Here is an 8,772-nt window from a genome sequence, read left to right on the forward strand (position 1 = left end):
GGCGTGTCTTCAGAAAGGAGGAAGGCGTGTCTTCAGTGAGGAAGGCGTGTCTTCAGAAAGGAGGAGGGCGTGTCTTCAGAAAGGAGGAAGGCGTGTCTTCAGAAAGGAGGAGGGCGTGTCTTCAGGGGCTTATTGACCATGTGCTAAGGTCTGAATGTTCCCCAAAATTCAAGTTTTGAAACCTAATCCCCATTGTGATGGTATTAAGAGTGTGGCCTTCTGGGAAGTAGGAAGGGTCCCTCATGACCGGCTTGGTACCTTATAAAAGCACTGGAGAAAACTAACTTGGCGCATTTCATTTTTCCATCCTGCCATGTAAGGACATGTTGTTCAAGGTGCCATCTTGGACCAAGCCCTCACCAGACACCATTGTTCTGGAGGAGAGCGGAAGGGAAAGAATGGAAGAGAAATGGGAGAAAGGCAAAATGGGACAGTGGGTGGTGGGTACTGAGTGAGGACAAGTCATCAGAGGATCCCTCTTGACAGGGAAGACAAGCCAACCCAGGGAACAGAACACTGTGGGCACTTGTCCCTGTGAATACTGGCTCTGAAGTAATGCTTTGCTGGGTTTTTTCCAATCCCAAGTCAATGAAGGGGCTGGATTGACGTAAAAGAACAGAGGTACCTAAAAGGAAACAGAAAGCATACGAGGTTGGACAATTCAGTTTGTGAACTCATCCTTGAAAAAGTGCCACATAGCTGGCTGCTGAATACCACTGCAGCCACCAGAAGGCCAAGGGGAGTACTTTGAAGGTGACCATGCTGATAGTCAGCAGAGGAAGTAGCACTTTTCCTGGGATAAATTTCCAAACTTAATTGTCAGTCCTCATATAACAGAACCTCTCCCAATTTTACTCAGATCTCCAAAGGGTGAGGCAAGGGGAAGGCAACTCAAGTCTGGGTTTCAGAAAACAAACAAAACCTAAAAACAAACTTTTGGCTCTCTCCTTCCCTCCCTCTCTCTTTTTTCTTTTGTCGGAGAAGAAGGTATATTCAAGATTGCATCTTTTAGGATAAATTTCTAAATAGGGAATTAAGGGTAAAAGATTAGATACCCATTTAAGGTGAAATTATTTCTACCGATTTATACAGTAGAACCTCCATAGCTGACCACCTCCTTAAGTTGACCTAATTTTCATAGAGGAGACGTGCACCACGTGTACATGTCCGTTCAGTAGGCCTAGTTCCTTATGTTGACCACTTCTGTATTTTAACCAGTTTGTTACAATCCCTTGGGAAGGTTCTACTGTATTTCTACTTTATTTTCAACAGGAAAATCCAAAGAATAACATAGACCTATTCCTTAACAAATGGTTGTCTTGGATTACAAGTTCTATCTCCTTCTGGTTAACAGCCTTCTTTCTTATACTCCTTAAAACTGTACACACCATGAGTGTTTAATAAATGATTATTGAATTAAATTCCTAGCAATCCTGGTACTTAAATCAATCCATTTTCATGTGAAAACTTTCCCCCATCTCTAAGAATACTGCACTATGTTTTAAGATTTTAAGTCATAAGCCCTTTCATCCTCTGACTTATAAACATCTTGAGTCTTCACAAGCATGCTGGGTATTTTGAATCTTGGCTGTGTGAATTTCCCAATTCTGTTCAAGTCTTGTTTTTTAAAGGATCTTAACACCCACACTCCTATTACAGTAAACTCACAATGATTACCTAAATCTTTCTGAAATTCAAGCAGCATTTTGCTGATGGTTTGTTTTTAAAAATATACACTTATTTTGAGCTGGTACTTCCTTTATAAATTAAATTGATCTTCTGCTTTAATATGCTTCATTAAAAGCCTAGCCAGCCTTTTGGCCAGAAACGCCATCTTTCAGTAATTCACCAAAATGACAAACACAAAGGGACAGAGGAGAGGCACCCGATACATGTTCTCTAGGCCTTTTAGAAAACATAGCATTGTTCCTATGGCCACATACCTGGGAATCTACAAGAAAGGTGATATTGTAGACATCAAGGGAATGGGTACTGTTCAAAAAGGCATGCCACTCAAATGTCACCATGACAAAACTGGAAGAGTCTACAATGTCACCCAGCATGCTGTTGGCATTGTTGTAAACAAACAAGTTAAGGTCAAGATTCTTGCCAAGAGGATTAATGTTCGTATTGAGCATATTAAGCACTCTAAGAGCCGAGATAGCTTCCTGAAACGTGTAAAGGAAAATGATCAGAAGAAGAAGGAAGCCAAAAAGAAAGGTACCTGCGTTCAACTGAAGCACCAGCCTGCTCCACCCAGACAAGCCCACTTTGTGAGAACCAACGGAAAGGAGCCTGAGCTCCTGGAACCCATTCCCTATGAATTCATGGCATAATAAGCATATAACTTAGCACACAGGAGTACCAGTGGACCCAGGCTTTTAGGTGCAAGAACCTATTGATTTCCCATGAGCTCGTGGCATAATAGGTATACAGCATAGCACACAGGATAACCAATAGACCCCCATGTAGCAGTGATACAAGGTGCTGAAACCTGTTTCCCATGAATTCAAAAGTCAATCAACGCTTTGTCAAATTCAATGGCAAGGTGCCTCCCTGAGCTACTGGAACCTCTTCCCTAGGAATTCATGGCATGGTAGATAAAAATAATACCTTACTGCTATTACTGCTACTGTAAAAATGTTTCTTGTTCATTCACTAAAAGTATGATATTTCTTTCCCCAAAGAAGTATTAAAGCAAATTTTAATGTGTCCTTAAAAAAAAAAAAAAAAAGCCTAGCCAATGTCAGAATTATCCATGTGGTTGTCAAAAGAAAAAATAATAATAATTAGAATATTTCAGAATTTGTCTAGAAGCCATTCTCCTTTTTCCAGCTGTATTAAGGTATTGCCAAACAAAAGTTGTATATATTTACAGTATATAATGTGATGTCTTGATATACATATATATTGTGAAATGATTAAATCAAGCTAACACTATCCATCACCTCACATATTAATTTTCTGGTGATGAGAACATTTTAGATCTATTTATTCCCTAAGCAATTTTCACATATAAATACTTAATTATACTAAATATAATTATAGTCACCATACCGTACAACATAGCTGCAGAACTTGGTCATCCTGTCTCACAGAAACTTTGTTCCCTCTGACCCACATCTTCCCATCTCATGCCTCAGCACCTGGCAGTCACCTTCAAAACTAAAGCCTGTCATTTGGGACAACAGGGATGACCTTGGAGGACATGAAGGCAAGTGAAACAAGCCAGAGACAGAAAGGCAGATACTGCATGATCTCACTTGATTGAGGGATCTCATAGAAGCAGAGAGCTGTTCTGTTTTGAAGGCTGACTAGTATTCCACTGCATAGATATACCACATTTCCTGTATCCATTCATCCATCAACAGACGCCTAGGTTGTTGCTTTGTCTTGCCATTGTGAAAAGTGCTGCAAAGAACCTGGGCGTGTAGACATCTCTTCAGCACACTCATTCCATTTCCTTTGAATATATACCCAGTAGTGGGATTTCTGGATCACGTGGTAGTTTTATCTTTAGTTTTTTTTCAGTTTTTGGCCAGGGCTGGGTTTGAACCTGCCAGCTCCGGCATATGGGGCCGGCGCCCTACTCCTCTGAGCCACAGGCACCGCCCCTATCTTTAATTTTTTAAAGAGTCTCAATACTCTTTTCCACAGGGGTTGTGCTAATTTGCATTCCCACCGACAGGGTACAATAACTGTCTTTTCTCCACCTCTTTGCCAACACTTGTTATCTTTTGCCTTTTTCAGTCCTAGCCCTTCTATTATCAGAGCTGATATCTCACTGTGGTTTTGCATTTCCCTGATGATCAGTGGAGTTGAGCATTTTTTCATATACCTATCAGCCATTTGTAAGTCTTCTTTTGGAAAATGTCTCTTTAGGTCTATTGCCCATTTTTTAATTGGGCTATTCGTTTTCTTGCCTATCAACCATTTTCTCCAAAAACTTGGTTGACCTAAGTTGAAAAAAAATATATAGGCTGCTCTAAGACTAATAATAATAACAATAAAATAAAAATTAATTTGTAGTAATCAACCAAATAGACATTTCATCCACCATTTATACCTTTAAAGTTTTACTATCAGAATTATTCTCTTTTTGCAGTGGCCTAATACATTTGTGGCTGAACTACTCTGACCATATAATGTTTTCAAGGGCACAGTAGTGCCACCATTAGAAACTTAGCCTCAATTTATAATCTCACAATGATACTGTTTGCAATAGCAAAAGATAGGAAACCATGCAAATCTCCAACATCAGTGGACTGGTTAAATAAACTATAGAGCATATATGTGATAGTGTATCTTGCAGCCAATAAAGAGGGATGAGGCGTGTCTACATGCACCAGTGTGAAATGAATTCTAAGGTGTGTTTTATGTGAACCAAGCAAACTGCAGAACACTGCGTATGCTAAGTTTTTTTGTCTGCTTAGCACATAATTGTTGCTTCTAGGGAAGGCAGTGGGGCACGTGGTTCTGAGTTGGAAGGAAAACTTTTCATCGAAAATGTTTTAATTTTTTACCAGGAGCATATCTGAATTTTCGGTAAAAAGCAGACAATAAGATGGAGAAAGGGAGAATTATGGACCTGCATTGCACGAAAACCATCAAAATCACCACCAGTTGTGTGGCTAGTGGCAAACCTCTGAGTCTATCAGCAGCTCTTCAACACTTCCCCAAAGCTTACTGAGAGTTTTAATCACACGCCACACTGTTAGGTCCCCATTTATTCATTCAATGCATCATTCAGTTCATACTAATAGTGGCACAACACAGGTCCCATGCCAGGACGCAGGAACATGAGCTAGAAAAGGAGGTTGTCACCTCCTGGAGCTCAGAGTCTCGCAGGAAAGAAGAACCTTCCCACTAAGTAACCAGAGAACTGCCGAAGAGTGTTGGAAGAACCCTAGGATGGGCACCTACCCTGATCTGTGTATCGGGAAGGCCCCTAAGGACAGTGCATTCAGCGGATACCTGGAGCTAAGCATGTGATGAGGGAGAAAATGTGTTCCGGGAAGAGACCGGCGAGATGGTGCCATCTTGGGGAGAGGGAGAGCTCAGCTTAGAGGAGCTGAAAGTCATTGGACCAAGGAAGCATCAAGGTCAGAGGACTGAATAGGGAGACCACCAGGGAGCAGATCTGGGGGACTTGAGCAAGGTGAACCCTTCTGGACCTCACTCTAATGACAAGCAGAAACAGAGCAGGATGCAAAGTAGGTGTATCAGGTCCTGGGGCTGCTGGGACAAATGACCGTGAACTAGCTGGGTTAGAACAACAGAAATGTATTCTCTCACAATTCTGGAGGCCAGAAGTCTGCAACCGAGGTGTCCACAGCCCTGTGCTCCCTTTGAGAGCTCCAGGGAGGAATCTGTCCTACCCTCTTCCTAGCTCCTGGGCACTGCTGCAAGCTTTGGTGTCCCTTAAGACACATCACCCCGCCCTCTGCCTCGGGCATCATATGGCCTCCTTCTCCCTGTACGTTTGTGTCGCTACATCCAGATTTCTCTCCTCTTATAAGAATACCATGAATAGGACACCATGAATGGATTTCGGACCCGCCATGACCCAGTATAACTTTATATTAACTTGATTACATCTGAAAAGACCCTATTTCCAAATAAAATCATAGTCACTGGTCCCACATGAGCTTGAGGTGTAGGGGGGACACAGTTCAACCAAGTGCAGCAGGAACATGATATAACCTGATTTGCATTTAAAAAAATAATCCAAGGATAATGGGGGGGGGGAGATAGGGAGGGAGCAAGGCTGGAAAGATGAAGATTAGCTTTCTGTGCATCGTTATTATTTTTGAAACCTGATTTCTATTTTCAGGTTCTTGCCACATGCCAGAGGTTGAGCTAAGAGCTGTTTCCATGACATCTCATGCTGTCTCCACACTGGTCTGCGAAGAGTCGGAGATGAGACTTTACCTGGCCATGGTCACCCAGTGGTGCTTAGACCCAGATTTGGAAAATGCTAGAGCCTCTGTAGTCTCCCTCTCTCAGGCTGAAAACAGATGATGTTCTCCAGGCAGTGAGAGTCCTTTGACGTGGATTTCCAGGAGGTGGAAAATCCTGCACACTGGTGTGGCTGCAAGCACACTTCGTATTCCTTATGCAAAGCCAGGGCAAAGGTGAATAGTTAACATGTGCTGAGAGCAGTCGAGTGGTGACAGGAAGGAATCTGGGGGTGCCAGCCTCACTGTGCATGTCCGGTGATTCAACAGTAGTTCAGAAACAGTCTGACTGAAAGGAGACCCGTGTAAAATCCGTGCTTCCCAAACACAAGCCCATATTAAAAGAAGTCTGCGTTTGATAACATGAAGAAATTTGAGGCTGTTATTGCGGAGCTCAGACACAGAAATGAATACAGAGACAAGAGGCAAATAGGTGGGAACTGGGCACACGGAGCGCTGATGCTGATCAGAAACACGGGGTCTTCTTCCTCGTCCCTGCCCTGCCTCCAGAGTGCACGAGAATAATGGTGGGTTGAAATTTTAAGGAAAGATAATGAAGACCAAGGTTATTCTCCCTTGGGCTCGGTATTTTTTAAGGGGAGGAATGAGCACCGTGGGTGTAGGTTACAGCGTCCATCCCTCATCACAATCTTGCCATCCTGACATCTCACCAGACCACTCAGCTCTCAATTTCCTCTATTTCCCTCCATGTCTTTTTCCTGCAATATTAAAATAGAAAGGAGAGGAGGAAGGAAATAATGGAGGGAGAGAGGAATAAAGGGAGGGAGGCGGGAAGGGAGGAAAGGATGAAGGAGAGAAAGAAACTCGAAAAAAGTAAACAGGAATCCGAAAAGGGAGGGAAAAAAAACAATGATTATTCCCGGTTATAATTTATAAACTGGTTTCTAAAAATAAAGAATAAAATGCATTTTTTCTAAGCAATTAATAAGCAATTTTTATCTAGGAAGTGGGTGATTTTTGTGCAAAGGTGGGGGGAGAAAGCTCCCGGCTCTGCCTCATCTCCTAGAAGCATCCCATATTCTTAGATGTGACGTTGCCTTGGTAACCACAACTTGGTGACCTCGTTATTTCAACCTAATCCTGCTTTGAAATTATAGTTGCTCCACCCTTTTGCCTGGCTAGCCTGATAACATAATCATTGTAAATGAGGATGGGGAAAAAACAGCAGGATACAGTCCACGGGTGACACAAGACCAGTCTCACCTTATCATGGAAATAGGGGAACAATTAAACGGCATGAATGTAAAGCCCTAAAAGTGGATTTTCTTATTTTTTTATAGGGTTTGCTATGCTTATTTTCAAAACCTACTGGTGGATTCCATGTGGCAGGGTATCTTGATATGACTATATGAAACTGGAATTTTCTTGTTTGTGTTAAAAAAGAAAAAAAGCTACACTGTCAAAGGTGAAGTTCTTAATTATGCCCTTGTTTTGCCCAACAGCCAAATAGAAACCAGAATCAGAATATAATTTTTTAACAAATGGACTGGCGGTATCCAGGTTTGTTTGTCCAGCTGAATTTTCTCTGGCTAAAGCCCCACAGACCAGTTGTCATCTTGAATTCGGGTTCCTTTCATAACAAAAGGGTCTTAGGAGACAACGTTGCTTCAATTCTGAATGCATCGAGTATAACTATACTGTAGTTTAAAGGAAATGTAATTTACTCATTTGTTTCGATTTGGGTGCTTTGAGAACTATACACAGAAAGGAAATTTCCATTCTCTTTCTCACTACATGTCTGTTTTGTTTTGTTTTTTTAACCCCTGTATTCCATAATGGCTAGGATAGAATAGGGATAAGTTTGGACTCAATAAAATGTTCACACTGCACCCCATTCATACGTTGAGGGGTCTGGGTGGCTGTGTGAGGGTTATTCTGATATATTCCCCTCCCCCATTCTTTCGGTGGCAATGGTCCCACTTCCTCTGTCTCACCACTATGTGGGTCCCAAGAATAATTCTTCGATGCTGGTAGATATGCTGTTGGCCTCACTGGGCATCAGTGACCACATCTGGATATGCTCAAAGGGTGATACCATCCATGCCAGCACCCCCTTTTTCCTGTAGAAAGAGAGCCACTACCAGGGGTGGCATGGATAGCCAAAGGTTGACTAGCAGATTCAAAGATATAACTAGATAGGAGAAATTAGTTCTAGTGTTCTATGGCACTGTAACAATAATTTACTGTATATTTTCAAATAGCTACAAGAGCAGAGTTTGCATATTCCCAACAAAAATGATGAATATTGAAAGTGATGGATATACTGTAATTTGATTATTATACATCATATATGCGTATCAAAATATCACAGTACACCCCATAAATATGTACCATTATGTGCCAATTAAAAATGTAAAAAGAGATACGACCAGCTATTTTTCACACCTGCTAACACTACTGTGAGACCATCTTAAGAAAGTCAGGAAAGATTGTAGCTTCTGGAAGAAAGAATACTGCATAAATTAAAGCTTTACTCTCAGAGTGATATTATCAAATCTCTTAAAAGAAATAACTCGGAGGGGTGTGCATTGGACTTCAGATTGTATCTTCCTTTTTGCTGGGAAGGGAGTGAAGCGTAGCATTTTATCAAGTGTGAGCCCCAGTTGTAAGTGTGCCATTCTAAGCCCACTCTCCTCTGGTGCACAAGGAGTAATAATAACATCATGATGATGATGATGATGACAACGAACATTCAGTGAGTTCCCACCCTATCATTCAGTCCGTCTTACAGAGCGACTGGGTGGCTGGTATAACATCCCAAAGCTGCCAGTGACGCCCAGCCACAGTTTAGATG

This window comes from Otolemur garnettii, unplaced genomic scaffold (assembly GCF_000181295.1).
Source record: "Otolemur garnettii isolate 467f Iridium unplaced genomic scaffold, OtoGar3 scaffold00069, whole genome shotgun sequence".
NCBI classification, from domain to species: Eukaryota; Metazoa; Chordata; class Mammalia; order Primates; family Galagidae; genus Otolemur; species Otolemur garnettii.